Here is a 22,746-nt window from a genome sequence, read left to right as displayed (position 1 = left end):
TTAGGGTTAGGGTTAGCATCAGCCCTAGGATAGTGTTAGGGTGAGGGTTAGGGTTAGCGTCAGCCCTAGCATAGTGTTACGGTAGGGTTAGGGTTAGCATCAGCCCTAGGATAGTATTAGGGTTAGGGTTAGAATCAGCCCTAGGATAGTGTTAGGGTTAGGGATAGGGTTAGCATCAGGCCTAGGATAGTGTTAGTGTTAGGGTTAGGGTTAGCATCAGAACTAAGATAGTGTTAGGGTTAGGGTTAGGGTTAGCATCAGGCCTAGGATAGTGTTAGTGTTAGGGTTAGCATCAGGCCTAGGATAGTGTTAGGGTTAGGGTTAGGGTTAGCATCAGTTCAAGGATAGTGTTAGGGTTAGCGTTAGGGTTAGCATCAGCCCTAGGATAGTGTTAGGGTTAGAGTTAGGGTTAGCATCAGCCCTAGGATAGTGTTAGGGTTAAGGTTAACATAAACCCTAGGATAGTGTTAGGGTTAGGGTTAGGGTTATCATCAGGCCTAGGATAGTGTTAGGGTTAGGGTTAGGGTTATCATCAACCCAAGGATAGTGTTAGGGTTAGGGTTAGCATCAGCCCTAGGATAGTGTTAGGGTTAGGGTTAGGGTTAGCATCAGGCCCAGGATAGTATTAGGGTTAGGGTTAGCATCAGCCCAAGGATAGTGTTAGGGTTAGGGTTAGCGTTAGCATCAGCAATAGAATAGTGTTAGGGGTATGGTTAGGTTTAGCATCAGCCCTAGGATAGTGTTAGGGTAAGTGTTAGGGTTAGCATCAGGCCTAGGATATTGTTAGGGTTAGGGTTAGCATCAGCCCTAGGATAGTGTTAGAGTTAGGGTTAGGGTTAGCATCAGCCCTAGGATAGTGTTAGGGTTAGGGTTAGGGTTAGCATCAGCCCTAGGATAGTGTTAGGGTTAGGGTTAGCATCAGCCCTAGGATAGTGTTAGGGTTAGGGTTAGGGTTAGGGTTAGCATCAGCCCTAGGATAGTGTTAGTGTTAGGGTTAGCATCAGCCCTAGGATAGTGTTAGGGTTAGGGTTAGGGTTAGCATTAGCCCTAGGATAGTGTTAGGGTTAGGGTAGCATCAGCCCTAGGATAGTGTTAGGGTTAGGGTTAGGGTTAGCATCAGCCCTAGGATACTGTTAGGGTTAGTGTTAGCATCAACCCTAGGATAGTGTTAGTGTTAGGGTTAGGGTTAGCATCAGCCTTAGGATAGTGTAAGTGTTAGGGTTAGGGTTAGCATCAGGCCTAGGATAGTGTTAGGGTTAGGGTTAGGGTTAGCATCAGCCCTAGGATAGTGTTAGGGTTAGGGTTAGCATCAACCCTAGGATAGTGTTAGGGTTAGGATTAGGGTTAGCATCAGCCCTAGGATAGTGTTAGGGTTAGGGTTAGCCTCAGCCCTAGGAGAGTGTTAGGGTTAGGGATAGGGTTAGCATCAGGCCTAGGATAGTGTTAGGGTTAGGGTTGGGGTTAGCATCAGCCCTAGGATAGTGTTAGGGTTAGGGTTAGCATCAGGCCTAGGATAGTGTTAGGCTTAGGGTTAGCATCAGCCCTAGAAGAGTGTTAGGGTTAGGGTTAGGGTTAGCATCAGCCCTAGGATAGTGTTAGGGTTAGGGTTAACATCAGCCCTAGGATAGTGTTAAGGTTAGGGTTAGGGTTAGCATCAGCCCTAGGATAGTGTAAGTGTTAGGGTTAGGGTTAGCATCAGGCCTAGGATAGTGTTAGGGTTAGGGTTAGCGTCAGCCCTAGGATAGTGTTACGGTTAGGGTTAGGGTTAGCATCAGCCCTAGGATAGTATTAGTGTTAGGGTTAGAATCAGCCGTAGGATAGTGTTAGGGTTAGGGATAGGGTTAGCATCAGGCCTAGGATAGTGTTAGTGTTAGGGTTAGGGTTAGCATCAGAAGTAAGATAGTGTTAGGGTTAGGGTTAGGGTTAGCATCAGGCTTAGGATAGTGTTAGGGTTAGGGTTAGGGTTAGCATCAGCCCAAGGATAGTGTTAGGGTTAGGGTTAGCATCAGCCCTAGGATAGTGTTAGGGTTAGGGTTAGGGTTAGCATCAGGCCCAGGATAGTGTTAAGGTTAGGGTTAGCATCAGCCCAAGGATAGTGTTAGGGTTAGGGTTAGGGTTAGCATCAGCCCTAGGATAGTGTTAGGGTTATGGTTAGGTTTAGCATCAGCCCTAGGATAGTGTTAGGGTAAGTGTTAGGGTTAGCATCAGGCCTAGGATATTGTTAGGGTTAGGGTTAGCATCAGCCCTAGGATAGTGTTAGAGTTAGGGTTAGGGTTAGCATCAGCCCTAGGATAGTGTTAGGGTTAGGGTTAGGGTTAGCATCAGCCCTAGGATAGTGTTAGGGTTAGGGTTAGCATCAGCCCTAGGATAGTGTTAGGGTTAGGGTTAGGGTTAGCATCAGCCCTAGGATAGTGTTAGGGTTAGGATTAGCATCAACCCTAGGATAGTGTTAGGGTTAGGGTTAGGGTTAGCATCAGCCCTAGGATAGTGTTAGGGTTAGGGTTAGCCTCAGACCTAGGAGAGTGTTAGGGTTAGGGATAGGGTTAGCATCAGGCCTAGGATAGTGTTAGGGTTAGGGTTGGGGTTAGCATCAGCCCTAGGATTGTGTTAGGGTTAGGGTTAGCATCAGGCCTAGGATAGTGTTAGGCTTAGGGTTAGCATCAGCCCTAGAAGAGTGTTAGGGTTAGGGTTAGGGTTAGCATCAGCCCTAGGATAGTGTTAGGGTTAGGGTTAACATCAGCCCTAGGATAGTGTTGGGGTTAGGGTTAGGGTTAGCATCAGCCCTAGGATAGTGTAAGTGTTAGGGTTAGGGTTAGCATCAGGCCTAGGATAGTGTTAGGGTTAGGGTTAGCGTCAGCCCTAGGATAGTATTAGTGTTAGGGTTAGAATCAGCCCTAGGATAGTGTTAGGGTTAGGGATAGGGTTAGCATCAGGCCTAGGATAGTGTTAGTGTTAGGGTTAGGGTTAGCATCAGAACTAAGATAGTGTTAGGGTTAGGGTTAGGGTTAGCATCAGGCCTAGGATAGTGTTAGGGTTAGGGTTAGCATCAGCCCTAGGATAGTGTTAGGGTTAGGGTTAGGGTTAGCATCAGCCCTAGGATAGTGTTAGCGTTAGGGTTAGCATCAGCCCTAGGATAGTGTTAGGGTTAGGGTTAGGCTTAGCATCAGCCCTAGGATAGTGTTAGGGTTAGGGTTAGGGTTAGCATCAGCCTTAGGATAGTGTTAGGGTTAGGGTTAGGGTTATCATCAGGCCTAGGATAGTGTTAGGGTTAGGGTTAGCATCAGCCCTAGGATAGTGTTAGGGTTAAGGTTAGGGTTAACACCAGGCCTACTATAGTGTTAGTGTTAGGGTTAGCATCAGCCTTAGGATAGCGTTAGAGTTAGGGTTAGGGTTAGCATCAGCCGTAGGTTAGTGTTAGGGTTAGGGTTAGCCTCAGCCCTAGGATAGTGTTAGAGTTAGGGTTTGGGTTAGCATCAGCCCTAGGATAGTGTTAGGGTTAGGGTTAGGGTTAGCATCAGCCCTAGGATAGTGTTAGTGTTAGGGTTAGCATCAGCCCTAGGATAGTGTTAGGGTTAGGGTTAGGGTTAGCATCAGCCTTAGTATAGTATTAGGGTTAGGGTTAGGGTTAGGGTTAGCGTTAGCATCAGCTCTAGGATAGTGTTAGGGTTAGGGTTAGGGTTAGAATCAACCATAGGATAGTGTTAGGGTTAGGGTTAGGGTTAGCATCAGCCATAGGATAGTGTTAGGGTTAGGGTTAGCATCAGCCCTAGGATAGTGTTAGTTTTAGGGTTAGCATCAGCCCTAGAAGGGTGTTAGGGTTAGGGTTAGGGTTAGCGTCAGCCCTAGGATAGTGCTAGAGTTAGGGTTAGCATCAGCCCTAGGATAGTGTTAGGCTTAGGGTTAGCATCAGCCCTAGAAGAGTGTTAGGGTTAGGGTTAGGGTTAGCATCAGCCCTAGGATAGTGTTAGGGTTAGGGGTAGCATCAGCCCTATGATAGTGTTAGGGTTAGGGTTAGGGTTAGCATCAGCCCTAGGATAGTGTTAGGGTTAGGGTTAGCATCAGCCCTAGGATAGTGTTAGGGTTAGGGTTAGGGTTAGCATCAGCCCTAGGATAGTGTTAGTGTTAGGGTTAGCATCAGCCCTAGGATAGTGTTAGGGTTAGGCTTAGGGTTAGCATCAGCCCTAGGATAGTGTTAGGGTTAGGGTTAGCATCAGCCCTAGGATAGTGTTAGGGTTAGGGTTAGGGTTAGCATCAGCCCTAGGATAGTGTTAGGGTTAGGGTTAGCATCAACCCTAGGATAGTGTTAGGGTTAGGGTTAGGGTTAGCATCAGCCCTAGGATAGTGTTAGGGTTAGGGTTAGCCTCAGCCCTAGGAGAGTGTTAGGGTTAGGGATAGGGTTAGCATCAGGCCTAGGATAGTGTTAGGGTTAGCATCAGCCCTAGGATAGTGTTAGGGTTAGGGTTAGCATCAGGCCTAGGATAGTGTTAGGCTTAGGATTAGCATCGGCCCTATAAGAGTGTTAGGGTTAGCGTTAGGGTTAGCATGAGCCCTAGGATAGTGTTAGGGTTAGGGTTAACATCAGCCCTAGGATAGTGTTAGGGTTAGGGTTAGGGTTAGCATCAGCCCTAGGATAGTGTAAGTGTTAGGGTTAGGGTTAGCATCAGGCCTAGGATAGTGTTAGGGTTAGGGTTATCATCAGCCCTAGGATAGTGTTAGGGTGAGGGTTAGGGTTAGCGTCAGCACTAGGATAGTGTTACGGTTAGGGTTAGGGTTAGCATCATCCCTAGGATAGTATTAGGGTTAGGGTTAGAATCAGCCACAGGATAGTGTTAGGGTTAGGGATAGGGTTAGAATCAGGCCTAGGATAGTGTTAGTGTTAGGGTTAGGGTTAGCATCAGAACTAAGATAGTGTTAGGGTTAGGGTTAGGGTTAGCATCAGGCCTAGGATAGTGTTAGTGTTAGGGTTAGAATCAGCCCTAGGATAGTGTTAGGGTTAGGGTTAGGGTTAGCATCAGCCCTAGGATAGTGTAAGTGTTAGGGTTAGCATCAGCCCTAGGATAGTGTTAGGGTTAGGGTTAGGGTTAGCATCCGCCCTAGGATAGTGTTAGGGTTAGGGTTAGGGTTAGCATCAGCCCTAGGATAGTGTTAGGGTTAGGGTTAACATAAACCCTAGGATAGTGTTAGGGTTAGGGTTAGGGTTAGCAACAGCCCTAGGATAGTGTTAGGGTTAGGGTTAGCATCAGGCCTAGGATAGTGTTAGGGTAAGGGTTAGGGTTAGCAACAGCCCTAGGATAGTGTTAGGGTTAGGGTTAGCATCAGGCCTAGGATAGTGTTAGGGTTAGGGTTAGCATCAGGCCTAGGATAGTGTTAGGGTTAGGGTTAGGGTTAGCATCAGCCCTAGGATAGTGTTAGGGTGAGGGTTAGGGTTAGCGTCAGCCCTAGCATAGTGTTACGGTTAGGGTTAGGTTTAGCATCAGCCCTAGGATAGTATTAGGGTTAGGGTTAGAATCAGCCCTAGGATAGTGTTAGGGTTAGGGATAGGGTTAGCATCAGGCCAAGGATAGTGTTAGTGTTAGGGTTAGTGTTAGCATCAGAACTAAGATAGTGTTAGGGTTAGGGTAAGGGTTAGCATCAGCCCTAGGATAGTGTTAGGGTTAGGGTTAGCATCAGGCCTAGGATAGTGTTAGGGTTAGGGTTAGGGTTAGCATCAGTTCAAGGATAGTGTTAGGGTTAGGGTTAGGGTTAGCATCAGCCCTAGGATAGTGTTAGGGTTAAGGTTAACATAAACCCTAGGATAGTGTTAGGGTTAGGGTTAGGGTTATCATCAGGCCTAGGATAGTGTTAGGGTTAGGGTTATGGTTCGCATCACCCCAAGGATAGTGTTAGGGTTAGGGTTAGCATCAGCCCTAGGATAGTGTTAGGGTTAGGGTTAGGGTTAGCATCAGGCCCAGGATAGTGTTAAGGTTAGGGTTAGCATCAGCGCAAGGATAGTGTTAGGGTTAGGGTTAGGGTTAGCATCAGCCCTAGGATAGTGTTAGGGTTATGGTTAGGTTTAGCATCAGCCCTAGGATAGTGTTAGGGTTAGGATTAGCATCAACCCTAGGATAGTGTTAGGCTTAGGATTAGCATCAGCCCTAGAAGAGTGTTAGGGTTAGGGTTAGGGTTAGCATCAGCCCTAGGATAGTGTTAGGGTTAGGGTTAGGGTTAGCATCAGCCCTAGGATAGTGTTAGGGTTAGGGTTAGCATCAGCCTGATGATAGTGTTAGGGTTAGGGTTAGGGTTAGCATCAGCCCTAGGATAGTGTTAGTGTTAGGGGTAGCATCAGCCCTAGGATAATGTTAGGGTTAGGGTTAGGGTTAGCATCAGCCCTAGGATAGTGTTAGGGTTAGGGTTAGCATAAGCCCTAGGATAGTGTTATGGTGAGGGTTAGGGTTAGCGTCAGCCGTAGCATAGTGTTACGGTAGGGTTAGGGTTAGCATCAGCCCTACGATAGTATTAGGGTTAGGGTTAGAATCAGCCCTAGGATAGTGTTAGGGTTAGGGATAGGGTTAGCATCAGGCCTAGGATAGTGTTAGTGTTAGGGTTAGGGTTAGCATCAGAACTAAGATAGTGTTAGGGTTAGGGTTAGGGTTAGCATCAGGCCTAGGATAGTGTTAGGGTTAAGGTTAGCATCAGGCCTAGGATAGTGTTAGGGTTAGGGTTAGGGTTAGCATCAGTTCAAGGATAGTGTTAGGGTTAGCGTTAGGGTTAGCATCAGCCCTAGGATAGTGTTAGGGTTAGGGTTAGGGTTAGCATCAGCCCTAGGATAGTGTTAGGGTTAAGGTTAACATAAACCCTAGGATAGTGTTAGGGTTAGGGTTAGGGTTATCATCAGACCTAGGATAGTGTTAGGGTTAGGGTTAGGGTTAACATCAGCCCAAGGATAGTGTTAGGGTTAGGGTTAGCATCAGCCCTAGGATAGTGTTAGGGTTAGTGTTAGGGTTAGCATCAGGCCCAGGATAGTATTAGGGTTAGGGTTAGCATCAGCCCAAGGATAGTGATAGGGTTAGGGTTAGGGTTAGCATCAGCAATAGAATAGTGTTAGGGGTATGGTTATGTTTAGCATCAGCCCTAGGATAGTGTTAGGGTAAGTGTTAGGGTTAGCATCAGGCCTAGGATATTGTTAGGGTTAGGGTTAGCATCAGCCCTAGGATAGTGTTAGAGTTAGGGTTAGGGTTAGCATCAGCCCTAGGATAGTGTTAGGGTTAGGGTTAGCATCAGCCCTAGGATAGTCTTAGGGTTAGGGTTAGGGTTAGCATCAGCCCTAGGATAGTGTTAGTGTTAGGGTTAGCATCAGCCCTAGGATAGTGTTAGGGTTAGGGTTAGGGTTAGCATCAGCCCTAGGATAGTGTTAGGGTTAGGGTAGCATCAGCCCTAGGATAGTGTTAGGGTTAGGGTTAGGGTTAGCATCAGCCCTAGGATAGTGTTAGGGTTAGTGTTAGCATCAACCCTAGGATAGTGTTAGGGTTAGGGTTAGGGTTAGCATTAGCCCTAGGATAGTGTAAGTGTTAGGGTTAGGGTTAGCATAAGGCCTAGGATAGTGTTAGGGTTAGGGTTAGGGTTAGCATCAGCCCTAGGATAGTGTTAGGGTTAGGGTTAGCATCAACCCTAGGATAGTGTTAGGGTTAGGGTTAGGGTTAGCATCAGCCCTAGGATAGTGTTAGGGTTAGGGTTAGCCTCAGCCCTAGGAGAGTGTTAGGGTTAGGGATAGGGTTAGCATCAGGCCTAGGATAGTGTTAGGGTTAGGGTTGGGGTTAGCATCAGCCCTAGGATAGTGTTAGGGTTAGGGTTAGCATCAGGCCTAGGATAGTGTTAGGCTTAGGGTTAGCATCAGCCCTAGAAGAGTGTTAGGGTTAGGGTTAGGGTTAGCATCAGCCCTAGGATAGTGTTAGGGTTAGGGTTAGGGTTAGCATCAGCCCTAGGATAGTGTAAGTGTTAGGGTTAGGGTTAGCATCAGGCCTAGGATAGTGTTAGGGTTAGGGTTAGCGTCAGCCCTAGGATAGTGTTACGGTTAGGGTTAGGGTTAGCATCAGCCCTAGGATAGTATTAGTGTTAGGGTTAGAATCAGCCCTAAAATAGTGTTAGGGTTAGGGATAGGGTTAGCATCAGGCCTAGGATAGTGTTAGTGTTAGGGTTAGGGTTAGCATCAGAACTAAGATAGTGTTAGGGTTAGGGTTAGGGTTAGCATCAGGCCTAGGATAGTGTTAGGGTGTGGGTTAGCATCAGCCCTAGGATAGTGTTAGGGTTAGGGTTAGGGTTAGCATCAGCCCTAGGATAGTGTTAGTGTTAGGGTTAGCATCAGCCCTAGGATAGTGTTAGGGTTAGGGTTAGGGTTAGCATCAGCCCTAGGATAGTGTTAGGGTTAGGGTTAGGGTTAGCATCAGCCTTAGGATAGTGTTAGGGTTAGGGTTAGGGTTATCATCAGGCCTAGGATAGTGTTAGGGTTAGGGTTAGCATCAGCCCTATGATAGTGTTACGGTTAAGGTTAGGGTTAACACCAGGCCTACTATAGTGTTAGTGTTAGAGTTAGCATCAGCCTTAGGATAGCGTTAGGGTTAGGGTTAGGGTTAGCATCAGCCGTAGGATAGTGTTAGGGTTAGGGTTAGCCTCAGCCCTAGGATAGTGTTAGAGTTAGGGTTAGGGTTAGCATCAGCCCTAGGATAGTGTTAGGGTTAGGGTTAGGGTTAGCATCGCCCTAGGATAGTGTTAGTGTTAGGGTTAGCATCAGCCCTAGGATAGTGTTAGGGTTAGGGTTAGGGTTAGCATCAGCCCTAGGATAGTATTAGGGTTAGTGTTAGGGTTAGGGTTAGCGTTAGCATCAGCTCTAGGATAGTGTTAGGGTTAGGGTTAGGGTTAGAATCAACCATAGGATAGTGTTAGTGTTAGGGTTAGGGTTAGCATCAGCCCTAGGATAGTGTTAGGGTTAGGGTTAGCATCAGCCCTAGGATAGTGTTAGTTTTAGGGTTAGCATCAGCCCTAGAAGAGTGTTAGGGTTAGGGTTAGGGTTAGCATCAGCCCTAGGATAGTGTTAGGGTTAGGGTTAGCGTCAGCCCTAGGATAGTGTTAGGCTTAGGGTTAGCATCAGCCCTAGAAGAGTGTTAGGGTTAGGGTTAGGGTTAGTATCAGCCCTAGGATAGTGTTAGGGTTAGGGTTAGGGTTAGCATCAGCCCTAGGATAGTGTTAGGGTTAGGGTTAGCATCAGCCCTGTGATAGTGTTAGGGTTAGGGTTAGGGTTAGCATCAGCCCTAGGATAGTGGTAGGGTTAGGGTTAGCATCAGCCCTAGGATAGTGTTAGGGTTAGGGTTAGGGTTAGCATCAGCCCTAGGATAGTGTTAGTGTTAGGGTTAGCATCAGCCCTAGGATAGTGTTAGGGTTAGGGTTAGGGTTAGCATCAGCCCTAGGATAGTGTTAGGGTTAGGGTTAGCATCAGCCCTAGGATAGTGTTAGGGTTAGGGTTAGGGTTAGCATCAGCCCTAGGATAGTGTTAGGGTTACGGTTAGCATCAACCCTAGGATAGTGTTAGGATTAGGGTTAGGGTTAGCATCAGCCCTAGGATAGTGTTAGGGTTAGGGTTAGCCTCAGCCCTAAGAGAGTGTTAGGGTTAGGGATAGGGTTAGCATCAGGCCTAGGATAGTGTTAGGGTTAGGGTTAGGGTTAGCAACAGCCCTAGGTTAGTGTTAGTGTTAGGGTTAGCATCAGGCCTAGGATAGTGTTAGGGTTAGGGTTAGCATCAGGCCTAGGATAGTGTTAGGGTTAGGGTTAGGGTTAGCATCAGCCTTAGTATAGTATTAGGGTTAGGGTTAGGGTTAGGGTTAGCGTTAGCATCAGCTCTAGGATAGTGTTAGGGTTAGGGTTAGGGTTAGAATCAACCATAGGATAGTGTTAGGGTTAGGGTTAGGGTTAGCATCAGCCATAGGATAGTGTTAGGGTTAGGGTTAGCATCAGCCCTAGGATAGTGTTAGTTTTAGGGTTAGCATCAGCCCTAGAAGGGTGTTAGGGTTAGGGTTAGGGTTAGCGTCAGCCCTAGGATAGTGCTAGAGTTAGGGTTAGCATCAGCCCTAGGATAGTGTTAGGCTTAGGGTTAGCATCAGCCCTAGAAGAGTGTTAGGGTTAGGGTTAGGGTTAGCATCAGCCCTAGGATAGTGTTAGGGTTAGGGGTAGCATCAGCCCTATGATAGTGTTAGGGTTAGGGTTAGGGTTAGCATCAGCCCTAGGATAGTGTTAGGGTTAGGGTTAGCATCAGCCCTAGGATAGTGTTAGGGTTAGGGTTAGGGTTAGCGTCAGCCCTAGGATAGTGTTAGTGTTAGGGTTAGCATCAGCCCTAGGATAGTGTTAGGGTTAGGCTTAGGGTTAGCATCAGCCCTAGGATAGTGTTAGGGTTAGGGTTAGCATCAGCCCTAGGATAGTGTTAGGGTTAGGGTTAGGGTTAGCATCAGCCCTAGGATAGTGATAGGGTTAGGGTTAGCATCAACCCTAGGATAGTGTTAGGGTTAGGGTTAGGGTTAGCATCAGCCCTAGGATAGTGTTAGGGTTAGGGTTAGCCTCAGCCCTAGGAGAGTGTTAGGGTTAGGGATAGGGTTAGCATCAGGCCTAGGATAGTGTTAGGGTTAGCATCAGCCCTAGGATAGTGTTAGGGTTAGGGTTAGCATCAGGCCTAGGATAGTGTTAGGCTTAGGGTTAGCATCAGCCCTATAAGAGTGTTAGGGTTAGCGTTAGGGTTAGCATGAGCCCTAGGATAGTGTTAGGGTTAGGGTTAACATCAGCCCTAGGATAGTGTTAGGGGTAGGGTTAGGGTTAGCATCAGCCCTAGGATAGTGTAAGTGTTAGGGTTAGGGTTAGCATCAGGCCTAGGATAGTGTTAGGGTTAGGGTTATCATCAGCCCTAGGATAGTGTTAGGGTGAGGGTTAGGGTTAGCGTCAGCACTAGGATAGTGTTACGGTTAGGGTTAGGGTTAGCATCATCCCTAGGATAGTATTAGGGTTAGGGTTAGAATCAGCCACAGGATAGTGTTAGGGTTAGGGATAGGGTTAGAATCAGGCCTAGGATAGTGTTAGTGTTAGGGTTAGGGTTAGCATCAGAACTAAGATAGTGTTAGGGTTAGGGTTAGGGTTAGCATCAGGCCTAGGATAGTGTTAGTGTTAGGGTTAGCATCAGCCCTAGGATAGTGTTAGGGTTAGGGTTAGGGTTAGCATCAGCCCTAGGATAGTGTAAGTGTTAGGGTTAGCATCAGCCCTAGGATAGTGTTAGGGTTAGGGTTAGGGTTAGCATCCGCCCTAGGATAGTGTTAGGGTTAGGGTTAGGGTTAGCATCAGCCCTAGGATAGTGTAAGTGTTAGGGTTAGCATCAGCCCTAGGATAGTGTTAGGGTTAGGGTTAACATAAACCCTAGGATAGTGTTAGGGTTAGGGTTAGGGTTAGCAACAGCCCTAGGATAGTGTTAGGGTTAGGGTTAGCATCAGGCCTAGGATAGTGTTAGGGTAAGGGTTAGGGTTAGCAACAGCCCTAGGATAGTGTTAGGGTTAGGGTTAGCATCAGGCCTAGGATAGTGTTAGGGTTAGGGTTAGCATCAGGCCTAGGATAGTGTTAGGGTTAGGGTTAGGGTTAGCATCAGCCCTAGGATAGTGTTAGGGTGAGGGTTAGGGTTAGCGTCAGCCCTAGCATAGTGTTACGGTTAGGGTTAGGTTTAGCATCAGCCCTAGGATAGTATTAGGGTTAGGGTTAGAATCAGCCCTAGGATAGTGTTAGGGTTAGGGATAGGGTTAGCATCAGGCCTAGGATAGTGTTAGTGTTAGGGTTAGGGTTAGCATCAGAACTAAGATAGTGATAGGGTTAGGGTTAGGGTTAGCATCAGCCCTAGGATAGTGTTAGGGTTAGGGTTAGCATCAGGCCTAGGATAGTGTTAGGGTTAGGGTTAGGGTTAGCATCAGTTCAAGGATAGTGTTAGGGTTAGGGTTAGGGTTAGCATCAGCCCTAGGATAGTGTTAGGGTTAAGGTTAACATAAACCCTAGGATAGTGTTAGGGTTAGGGTTAGGGTTATCATCAGGCCTAGGATAGTGTTAGGGTTAGGGTTATGGTTCGCATCACCCCAAGGATAGTGTTAGGGTTAGGGTTAGCATCAGCCCTAGGATAGTGTTAGGGTTAGGGTTAGGGTTAGCATCAGGCCCAGGATAGTGTTAAGGTTAGGGTTAGCATCAGCGCAAGGATAGTGTTAGGGTTAGGGTTAGGGTTAGCATCAGCCCTAGGATAGTGTTAGGGTTATGGTTAGGTTTAGCATCAGCCCTAGGATAGTGTTAGGGTTAGGATTAGCATCAACCCTAGGATAGTGTTAGGCTTAGGATTAGCATCAGCCCTAGAAGAGTGTTAGGGTTAGGGTTAGCGTTAGCATCAGCCCTAGGATAGTGTTAGGGTTAGGGTTAGGGTTAGCATCAGCCCTAGGATAGTGTTAGGGTTAGGGTTAGCATCAGCCTGATGATAGTGTTAGGGTTAGGGTTAGGGTTAGCATCAGCCCTAGGATAGTGTTAGTGTTAGGGGTAGCATCAGCCCTAGGATAATGTTAGGGTTAGGGTTAGGGTTAGCATCAGCCCTAGGATAGTGTTAGGGTTAGGGTTAGCATAAGCCCTAGGATAGTGTTGTGGTGAGGGTTATGGTTAGCGTCAGCCGTAGCATAGTGTTACGGTAGGGTTAGGGTTAGAATCAGCCCTAGGATAGTATTAGGGTTAGGGTTAGAATCAGCCCTAGGATAGTGTTAGGGTTAGGGATAGGGTTAGCATCAGGCCTAGGATAGTGTTAGTGTTAGGGTTAGGGTTAGCATCAGAACTAAGATAGTGTTAGGGTTAGGGTTAGGGTTAGCATCAGGCCTAGGATAGTGTTAGGGTTAAGGTTAGCATCAGGCCTAGGATAGTGTTAGGGTTAGGGTTAGGGTTAGCATCAGCCCTAGGATAGTGTTAGTGTTAGGGTTAGCATCAGCCCTAGGATAGTGTTAGGGTTAGTGTTAGGGTTAGCATCAGCCCTAGGATAGTGTTAGGGTTAGGGTTAGGGTTAGCATCAGCCTTAGGATAGTGTTAGGGTTAGGGTTAGGGTTATCATCAGGCCTAGGATAGTGTTAGGGTTAGGGTTAGCATCAGCCCTATGATAGTGTTACGGTTAAGGTTAGGGTTAACACCAGGCCTACTATAGTGTTAGTGTTAGGGTTAGCATCAGCCTTAGGATAGCGTTAGGGTTAGGGTTAGGGTTAGCATCAGCCGTAGGATAGTGTTAGGGTTAGGGTTAGCCTCAGCCCTAGGATAGTGTTAGAGTTAGGGTTAGGGTTAGCATCAGCCCTAGGATAGTGTTAGGGTTAGGGTTAGGGTTAGCATCAGCCCTAGGATAGTGTTAGTGTTAGGGTTAGCATCAGCCCTAGGATAGTGTTAGGGTTAGGGTTAGGGTTAGCATCAGCCCTAGGATAGTATTAGGGTTAGTGTTAGGGTTAGGGTTAGCGTTAGCATCAGCTCTAGGATAGTGTTAGGGTTAGGGTTAGGGTTAGAATCAACCATAGGATAGTGTTAGTGTTAGGGTTAGGGTTAGCATCAGCCCTAGGATAGTGTTAGGGTTAGGGTTAGCATCAGCCCTAGGATAGTGTTAGTTTTAGGGTTAGCATCAGCCCTAGAAGAGTGTTAGGGTTAGGGTTAGGGTTAGCATCAGCCCTAGGATAGTGTTAGGGTTAGGGTTAGCATCAGCCCTAGGATAGTGTTAGGCTTAGGGTTAGCATCAGCCCTAGAAGAGTGTTAGGGTTAGGGTTAGGGTTAGTATCAGCCCTAGGATAGTGTTAGGGTTAGGGTTAGGGTTAGCATCAGCCCTAGGATAGTGTTAGGGTTAGGGTTAGCATCAGCCGTGAGATAGTGTTAGGGTTAGGGTTAGGGTTAGCATCAGCCCTAGGATAGTGGTAGGGTTAGGGTTAGCATCAGCCCTAGGATAGTGTTAGGGTTAGGGTTAGGGTTAGCATCAGCCCTAGGATAGTGTTAGTGTTAGGGTTAGCATCAGCCCTAGGATAGTGTTAGGGTTAGGGTTAGGGTTAGCATCAGCCCTAGGATAGTGTTAGGGTTAGGGTTAGGGTTAGCATCAGGCCCAGGATAGTGTTAAGGTTATGGTTAGCATCAGCGCAAGGATAGTGTTAGGGTTAGGGTTAGGGTTAGCATCAGCCCTAGGATAGTGTTAGGGTTATGGTTAGGTTTAGCATCAGCCCTAGGATAGTGTTAGGGTTAGGATTAGCATCAACCCTAGGATAGTGTTAGGCTTAGGATAAGCATCAGCCCTAGAAGAGTGTTAGGGTTAGGGTTAGGGTTAGCATCAGCCCTAGGATAGTGTTAGGGTTAGGGTTAGGGTTAGCATCAGCCCTAGGATAGTGTTAGGGTTAGGGTTAGCATCAGCCTGATGATAGTGTTAGGGTTAGGGTTAGGGTTAGCATCAGCCCTAGGATAGTGTTAGTGTTAGGGGTAGCATCAGCCCTAGGATAATGTTAGGGTTAGGGTTAGGGTTAGCATCAGCCCTAGGATAGTGTTAGGGTTAGGGTTAGCATAAGCCCTAGGATAGTGTTATGGTGAGGGTTAGGGTTAGCGTCAGCCGTAGCATAGTGTTACGGTAGGGTTAGGGTTAGCATCAGCCCTACGATAGTATTAGGGTTAGGGTTAGAATCAGCCCTAGGATAGTGTTAGGGTTAGGGATAGGGTTAGCATCAGGCCTAGGATAGTGTTAGTGTTAGGGTTAGGGTTAGCATCAGAACTAAGATAGTGTTAGGGTTAGGGTTAGGGTTAGCATCAGGCCTAGGATAGTGTTAGGGTTAAGGTTAGCATCAGGCCTAGGATAGTGTTAGGGTTAGGGTTAGGGTTAGCATCAGTTCAAGGATAGTGTTAGGGTTAGCGTTAGGGTTAGCATCAGCCCTAGGATAGTGTTAGGGTTAGGGTTAGGGTTAGCATCAGCCCTAGGATAGTGTTAGGGTTAAGGTTAACATAAACCCTAGGATAGTGTTAGGGTTAGGGTTAGGGTTATCATCAGACCTAGGATAGTGTTAGGGTTAGGGTTAGGGTTAACATCAGCCCAAGGATAGTGTTAGGGTTAGGGTTAGCATCAGCCCTAGGATAGTGTTAGGGTTAGGGTTAGGGTTAGCATCAGGCCCAGGATAGTATTAGGGTTAGGGTTAGCATCAGCCCAAGGATAGTGATAGGGTTAGGGTTAGGGTTAGCATCAGCAATAGAATAGTGTTAGGGGTATGGTTATGTTTAGCATCAGCCCTAGGATAGTGTTAGGGTAAGTGTTAGGGTTAGCATCAGGCCTAGGATATTGTTAGGGTTAGGGTTAGCATCAGCCCTAGGATAGTGTTAGAGTTAGGGTTAGGGTTAGCATCAGCCCTAGGATAGTGTTAGGGTTCGGGTTAGGGTTAGCATCAGCCCTAGGATAGTGTTAGGGTTAGGGTTAGCATCAGCCCTAGGATAGTCTTAGGGTTAGGGTTAGGGTTAGCATCAGCCCTAGGATAGTGTTAGTGTTAGGGTTAGCATCAGCCCTAGGATAGTGTTAGGGTTAGGGTTAGGGTTAGCATCAGCCCTAGGATAGTGTTAGGGTTAGGGTAGCATCAGCCCTAGGATAGTGTTAGGGTTAGGGTTAGGGTTAGCATCAGCCCTAGGATAGTGTTAGGGTTAGTGTAAGCATCAACCCTAGAATAGTGTTAGGGTTAGGGTTAGGGTTAGCATCAGCCCTAGGATAGTGTAAGTGTTAGGGTTAGGGTTAGCATCAGGCCTAGGATAGTGTTAGGGTTAGGGTTACGGTTAGCATCAGCCCTAGGATAGTGTTAGGGTTAGGGTTAGCATCAACCCTAGGATAGTGTTAGGGTTAGGGTTAGGGTTAGCATCAGCCCTAGGATAGTGTTAGGGTTAGGGTTAGCCTCAGCCCTAGGAGAGTGTTAGGGTTAGGGATAGGGTTAGCATCAGGCCTAGGATAGTGTTAGGGTTAGGGTTGGGGTTAGCATCAGCCCTAGGATAGTGTTAGGGTTAGGGTTAGCATCAGGCCTAGGATAGTGTTAGGCTTAGGGTTAGCATCAGCCCTAGAAGAGTGTTAGGGTTAGGGTTAGGGTTAGCATCAGCCCTAGGATAGTGTTAGGGTTAGGGTTAACATCAGCCCTAGGATAGTGTTAGGGTTAGGGTTAGGGTTAGCATCAGCCCTAGGATACTGTAAGTGTTAGGGTTAGGGTTAGCATCAGGCCTAGGATAGTGTTAGGGTTAGGGTTAGCGTCAGCCCTAGGATAGTGTTACGGTTAGGGTTAGGGTTAGCATCAGCCCTAGGATAGTATTAGTGTTAGGGTTAGAATCAGCCCTAAAATAGTGTTAGGGTTAGGGATAGGGTTAGCATCAGGCCTAGGATAGTGTTAGTGTTAGGGTTAGGGTTAGCATCAGAACTAAGATAGTGTTAGGGTTAGGGTTAGGGTTAGCATCAGGCCTAGGATAGCGTTAGGGTGTGGGTTAGCATCAGCCCTAGGATAGTGTTAGGGTTCGGGTTAGGGTTAGCATCAGCCCTAGGATAGTGTTAGGGTTAGGGTTAGCATCAGCCCTAGGATAGTCTTAGGGTTAGGGTTAGGGTTAGCATCAGCCCTAGGATAGTGTTAGTGTTAGGGTTAGCATCAGCCCTAGGATAGTGTTAGGGTTAGGGTTAGGGTTAGCATCAGCCCTAGGATAGTGTTAGGGTTAGGGTAGCATCAGCCCTAGGATAGTGTTAGGGTTAGGGTTAGGGTTAGCATCAGCCCTAGGATAGTGTTAGGGTTAGTGTAAGCATCAACCCTAGAATAGTGTTAGGGTTAGGGTTAGGGTTAGCATCAGCCCTAGGATAGTGTAAGTGTTAGGGTTAGGGTTAGCATCAGGCCTAGGATAGTGTTAGGGTTAGGGTTAGGGTTAGCATCAGCCCTAGGATAGTGTTAGGGTTAGGGTTAGCATCAACCCTAGGATAGTGTTAGGGTTAGGGTTAGGGTTAGCATCAGCCCTAGGATAGTGTTAGGGTTAGGGTTAGCCTCAGCCCTAGGAGAGTGTTAGGGTTAGGGATAGGGTTAGCATCAGGCCTAGGATAGTGTTAGGGTTAGGGTTGGGGTTAGCATCAGCCCTAGGATAGTGTTAGGGTTAGGGTTAGCATCAGGCCTAGGATAGTGTTAGGCTTAGGGTTAGCATCAGCCCTAGAAGAGTGTTAGGGTTAGGGTTAGGGTTAGCATCAGCCCTAGGATAGTGTTAGGGTTAGGGTTAACATCAGCCCTAGGATAGTGTTAGGGTTAGGGTTAGGGTTAGCATCAGCCCTAGGATAGCGTAAGTGTTAGGGTTAGGGTTAGCATCAGGCCTAGGATAGTGTTAGGGTTAGGGTTAGCGTCAGCCCTAGGATAGTGTTACGGTTAGGGTTAGGGTTAGCATCAGCCCTAGGATAGTATTAGTGTTAGGGTTAGAATCAGCCCTAAAATAGTGTTAGGGTTAGGGATAGGGTTAGCATCAGGCCTAGGATAGTGTTAGTGTTAGGGTTAGGGTTAGCATCAGAACTAAGATAGTGTTAGGGTTAGGGTTAGGGTTAGCATCAGGCCTAGGATAGTGTTAGGGTGTGGGTTAGCATCAGCCCTAGGATAGTGTTAGGGTTAGGTTTAGGGTTAGCATCAGCCCTAGGATAGTGTTAGTGTTAGGGTTAGCATCAGCCCTAGGATAGTGTTAGGGTTAGGGTTAGGGTTAGCATCAGCCCTAGGATAGTGTTAGGGTTAGGGTTCGGGTTAGCATCAGCCTTAGGATAGTGTTAGGGTTAGGGTTAGGGTTATCATCAGGCCTAGGATAGTGTTAGGGTTAGGGTTAGCATCAGCCCTATGATAGTGTTACGGTTAAGGTTAGGGTTAACACCAGGCCTACTATAGTGTTAGTGTTAGGGTTATCATCAGCCTTAGGATAGCGTTAGGGTTAGGGTTAGGGTTAGCATCAGCCGTAGGATAGTGTTAGGGTTAGGGTTAGCCTCAGCCCTAGGATAGTGTTAGAGTTAGGGTTAGGGTTAGCATCAGCCCTAGGATAGTGTTAGGGTTAGGGTTAGGGTTAGCATCAGCCCTAGGATAGTGTTAGTGTTAGGGTTAGCATCAGCCCTAGGATAGTGTTAGGGTTAGGGTTAGGGTTAGCATCAGCCCTAGGATAGTATTAGGGTTAGTGTTAGGGTTAGGGTTAGGGTTAGCATCAGCTCTAGGATAGTGTTAGGGTTAGGGTTAGGGTTAGAATCAACCATAGGATAGTGTTAGTGTTAGGGTTAGGGTTAGCATCAGCCCTAGGATAGTGTTAGGGTTAGGGTTAGCATCAGCCCTAGGATAGTGTTAGTTTTAGGGTTAGCATCAGCCCTAGAAGAGTGTTAGGGTTAGGGTCTGGGTTAGCATCAGCCCTAGGATAGTGTTAGGGTTAGGGTTACCATCAGCCCTAGGATAGTGTTAGGCTTAGGGTTAGCATCAGCCCTAGAAGAGTGTTAGGGTTAGGGTTAGGGTTAGTATCAGCCCTAGGATAGTGTTAGGGTTAGGGTTAGGGTTAGCATCAGCCCTAGGATAGTGTTAGGGTTAGGGTTAGCATCAGCCCTGTGATAGTGTTAGGGTTAGGGTTAGGGTTAGCATCAGCCCTAGGATAGTGGTAGGGTTAGGGTTAGCATCAGCCCTAGGATACTGTTAGGGTTAGGGTTAGGGTTAGCATCAGCCCTAGGATAGTGTTAGTGTTAGGGTTAGCATCAGCCCTAGGATAGTGTTAGGGTTAGGGTTAGGGTTAGCATCAGCCCTAGGATAGTGTTAGGGTTAGGGTTAGCATCAGCCCTAGGATAGTGTTAGGGTTAGGGTTAGGGTTAGCATCAGCCCTAGGATAGTGTTAGGGTTACGGTTAGCATCAACCCTAGGATAGTGTTAGGATTAGGGTTAGGGTTAGCATCAGCCCTAGGATAGTGTTAGGGTTAGGGTTAGCCTCAGCCCTAAGAGAGTGTTAGGGTTAGGGATAGGGTTAGCATCAGGCCTAGGATAGTGTTAGGGTTAGGGTTAGGGTTAGCAACAGCCCTAGGATAGTGTTAGGGTTAGGGTTAGCATCAGGCCTAGGATAGTGTTAGGGTTAGGGTTAGCATCAGGCCTACGATAGTGTTAGTGTTAGGGTTAGGGTTAGCATCAGCCCTAGGATAGTGTTAGGGTGAGGGTTAGGGTTAGCGTCAGCCCTAGCATAGTGTTACGGTTAGCTTTAGGGTTAGCATCAGCCCTAGGATAGTATTAGGGTTAGGGTTAGAATCAGCCCTAGGATAGTGTTAGGGTTAGGGATAGGGTTAGCATCAGCCCTAGGATAGTGTTAGGGTTAGGGTTAGTGTTAGCATCCGCCCTAGGATAGTGTTAGGGTTAGGGTTAGGGTTAGCATCAGCCCTAGGATAATGTTAGGGTTAAGGTTAACATAAACCCTAGGACAGTGTTAGGGTTAGGGTTAGGGTTAGGGTTATCATCAGGCCTAGGATAGTGTTAGGGTTAGGGTTAGGGTTAGCATCAGCCCAAGGATAGTGTTAGGGTTAGGGTTAGCATCAGCCCTAGGATAGTGTTAGGGTTAGGGTTAGGGTTAGCATCAGGCCCAGGATAGTGTTAAGGTTAGGGTTAGCATCAGCCCAAGGATAGTGTTAGGGTTAGGGTAGGGTTAGCATCAGCCCTAGGATAGTGTTAGGATTATGGTTAGGTTTAGCATCAACCCTAGGATAGTGTTAGGGTAAGTGTTAGGGTTAGCATCAGGCCTAGGATATTGTTAGGGTTAGGGTTAGCATCAGCCCTAGGATAGTGTTAGAGTTAGGGTTAGGGTTAGCATCAGCCCTAGGATAGTGTTAGGGTTAGGGTTAGGGTTAGCATCAGGGCTAGGATAGTGTTAGGGTTAGGGTTTGCATCAGCCCTAGGATAGTGTTAGGGTTAGGGTTAGGGTTAGCATCAGCCCTAGGATAGTGTTAGGGTTAGAGTTAGCATCAGCCCTAGGATAGTCTTAGGGTTAGGGTTAGGGTTAGCATCTGCACTAGGATAGTGTTAGGGTTAGGGTTAGCAGCAGCCCTAGGATAGTGTTAGGGTTAGGGTTAGGGTAAGCATCAGCCCTAGGATAGTGTTAGGGTTAGGGTTAGCATCAGCCCTACGATAGTGTTAGGGTTAGGGTTTGGGTTAGCATCAGACCTACGATAGTGTAAGGGTTAGGGTTAGCATCAGACCTAGGATAGTGTTAGGGTTAGGGTTAGGGTTAGCATCAGCCATAGGATGGTGTTAGGGTTAGGGTTAGGGTTATCATCAGGCCTAGGATAGTGTTAGTGTTAGGGTTAGCATCAGCCCTACGATAGTGTTAGGGTTAGGGATAGCATCAGCCCTAGGATAGTGTTAGGGTTAGGGTTACGGTTAGCATCAGCCCTAGGGTAGTGTTAGGGTTAGGGTTATGTTATGGTTAGCATCAGACCTAGGATAGTGTTAGGGTTAGGGTTAAGGATAGCATCAGCCCTAGGATAGTGTTAGGGTTAGGGTTAGGGTTAGCATTAGCCCTAGGATAGTGTTAGGGTTAGGGTTAGGGTTAGCATCAGGCCTAGGATAGTGTTAGGGTTAGGGTTAGCATCAGCCCTAGGATAGTGTTAGGGTTAGGGTTAGGGTTAGCATCAGCACTAGGAGAGTGTTAGGGTTAGAGTTAGCATCAGCCCTAGGATAGTCTTAGGGTTAGCGTTAGGGTTAGCATCTGCACTAGGATAGTGTTAGGGTTAGGGTTAGCATCAGCCCTAGGGTAGTGTTAGGGTTAGGGTTAGGGTTAGCATCAGCCGTAGGATAGTGTTAGGGTTAGGGGTAGGGTTAGCATCAGCCCTGGGATAGTGTTAGGGTTAGGGTTAGCCTCAGCCCTAGTATAGTGTTAGGTTTAGGATTAGCATCAGCCCTAGGATAGTGTTGGGGTAAGGGTTAGGGTTAGCACCAGGCTTAGGATAGTGTTATTGTTAGGGTTAGCATCAGCCTTAGGATAGTGTTAGGGTGAGGCTTAGGGTTAGCATCAGCCCTAGGATAGTGTTAGGTTTAGGGTTAGCATCAACCCTAGGATAGTGTTAGGGTTAGGATTACTGTTAGAATCAGCCATAGGATAGTATTAGGGTTACGGTTAGGGTTAGGGTTAGCATCAGCTCTAGGATAGTGTTAGGGTTAGGGTTAGGGTTAGCGTCAGCCCTAGGGTAGTGTTAGGGTTAGGGTTAAGGGTAGCATCAGCCCTAGGATAGTGTTAGGGTTAGGGTTAGGGTTAGCATCAGCCCTAGGATAGTGTTAGGGTTAGGGTTAGCATCAGCCCTAGGATAGTGTTAGGGTTAGGGTTAGGGTTAGCATCAGGCCTAGGATAGTGTTAGGGTTAGGGTTAGCATCACCCCTAGGATACTGTTAGGGTTAGGGTTATGGTTAGCATCAGCCCTAGGATAGTGTTAGCGTTAGGGTTAGGGTTAGCATCTGCACTAGGATAGTGTTAGGGTTAGGGGTAGGGTTAGCATCAGCCCTGGGATAGTGTTAGGTTTAGGGTTAGCCTCAGCCCTAGGAGAGTGTTAGGGTTAGGGTTAGGGTTAGCATCAGCCCTAGAATAGTGTTTTGGTTAAGGTTAGCATCAGCCCTAGGAAAGTGTTAGGGTTATTGTTAGGTTTAACATCAGCCCTAGGATAGTGTTAGGGTTAGGGTTAGGGTTAGAATCAGCCCTAGGATAGTGTTAGGGTTAGAGTTAGCATCAGCCCTAGGATAGTGTTAGGGTTAGTGTTAGGGTTAGCATCAGACCTAGGATAGTGTAAGGGTTAGGGTTCGCATCAGTGCTAGGATAGTGTTAGGGTTATGGTTAGGGTTAGCATCAGCCCCAGTATAGTGTTAGGTTTAGGATTAGCATCAGCCCTAGGATAGTGTTGGGGTAAGGGTTAGGGTTAGCATCAGCCCTAGGATAGTGTTAGGGTTAGGGTTAGGTTTAGCATCAGCCCTAGATTAGTGTTAGGGTTAGGGTTAGTGTTAGCATCAGCCCTAGGATAGTGATAGGTTTAGGGTTAGCATCATCCCTAGGATGGCGTTAGGGTTATGGTTAGGGATATCATCAGGCCTAGGATAGTGTTAGTGTTAGGGTTAGCATCAGGCGTAGGATACTGTTAGAGTTAGGGTTAGGGTTAGCATCAGCCCCAGGATAGTGATATAGTTAGGGTTAGCATCAGCCCTAGGATAGCGTTAGGGTTAGGGTTAGGGTAAGCATCAGCCCTAGGATACTGTTAGGGTTAGGGTTAGCATCAGCCCTAGGATAGTGTTAGGGTTAGGGTTAGCATGAGACCTAGGATAGTGTTAGGGTCAGGGTTAGGGTTAGCATCAGACCTAGGATGGTGTCAGGGTTAGGGTTAGGGTTATCATCAGGCCTAGGATAGTGTTAGTGTTAGGGTTAGCATGAGCCCTAGGATAGTGTTAGGGTTAGGGATAGCATCAGCCCTAGGATAGTGTTAGGGTTAGGGTTAGCATCAGCCCTTGGATAGTGTTACGGTTAGGCTTAGGGTTTTCATCAGGCCTAGGATAGTGTTAGGGTTAGGGTTAGCATCAGCCCTAGGATAGTGTTAGTGTTAGAGTTAGGGTTAGTATCAGCCCTAGGATAGTGTTAGGGATACGGTTAGGGTTAGCTTCAGCCCTAGGATAGTGTTAGGGTTACGGTTAGCATCAGCCCTAGGATAGT

This window comes from Lemur catta, chromosome 11 (assembly GCF_020740605.2).
Source record: "Lemur catta isolate mLemCat1 chromosome 11, mLemCat1.pri, whole genome shotgun sequence".
NCBI lineage: Eukaryota > Metazoa > Chordata > Mammalia > Primates > Lemuridae > Lemur > Lemur catta.
Note: the sequence above shows the minus strand (reverse complement) of the source record.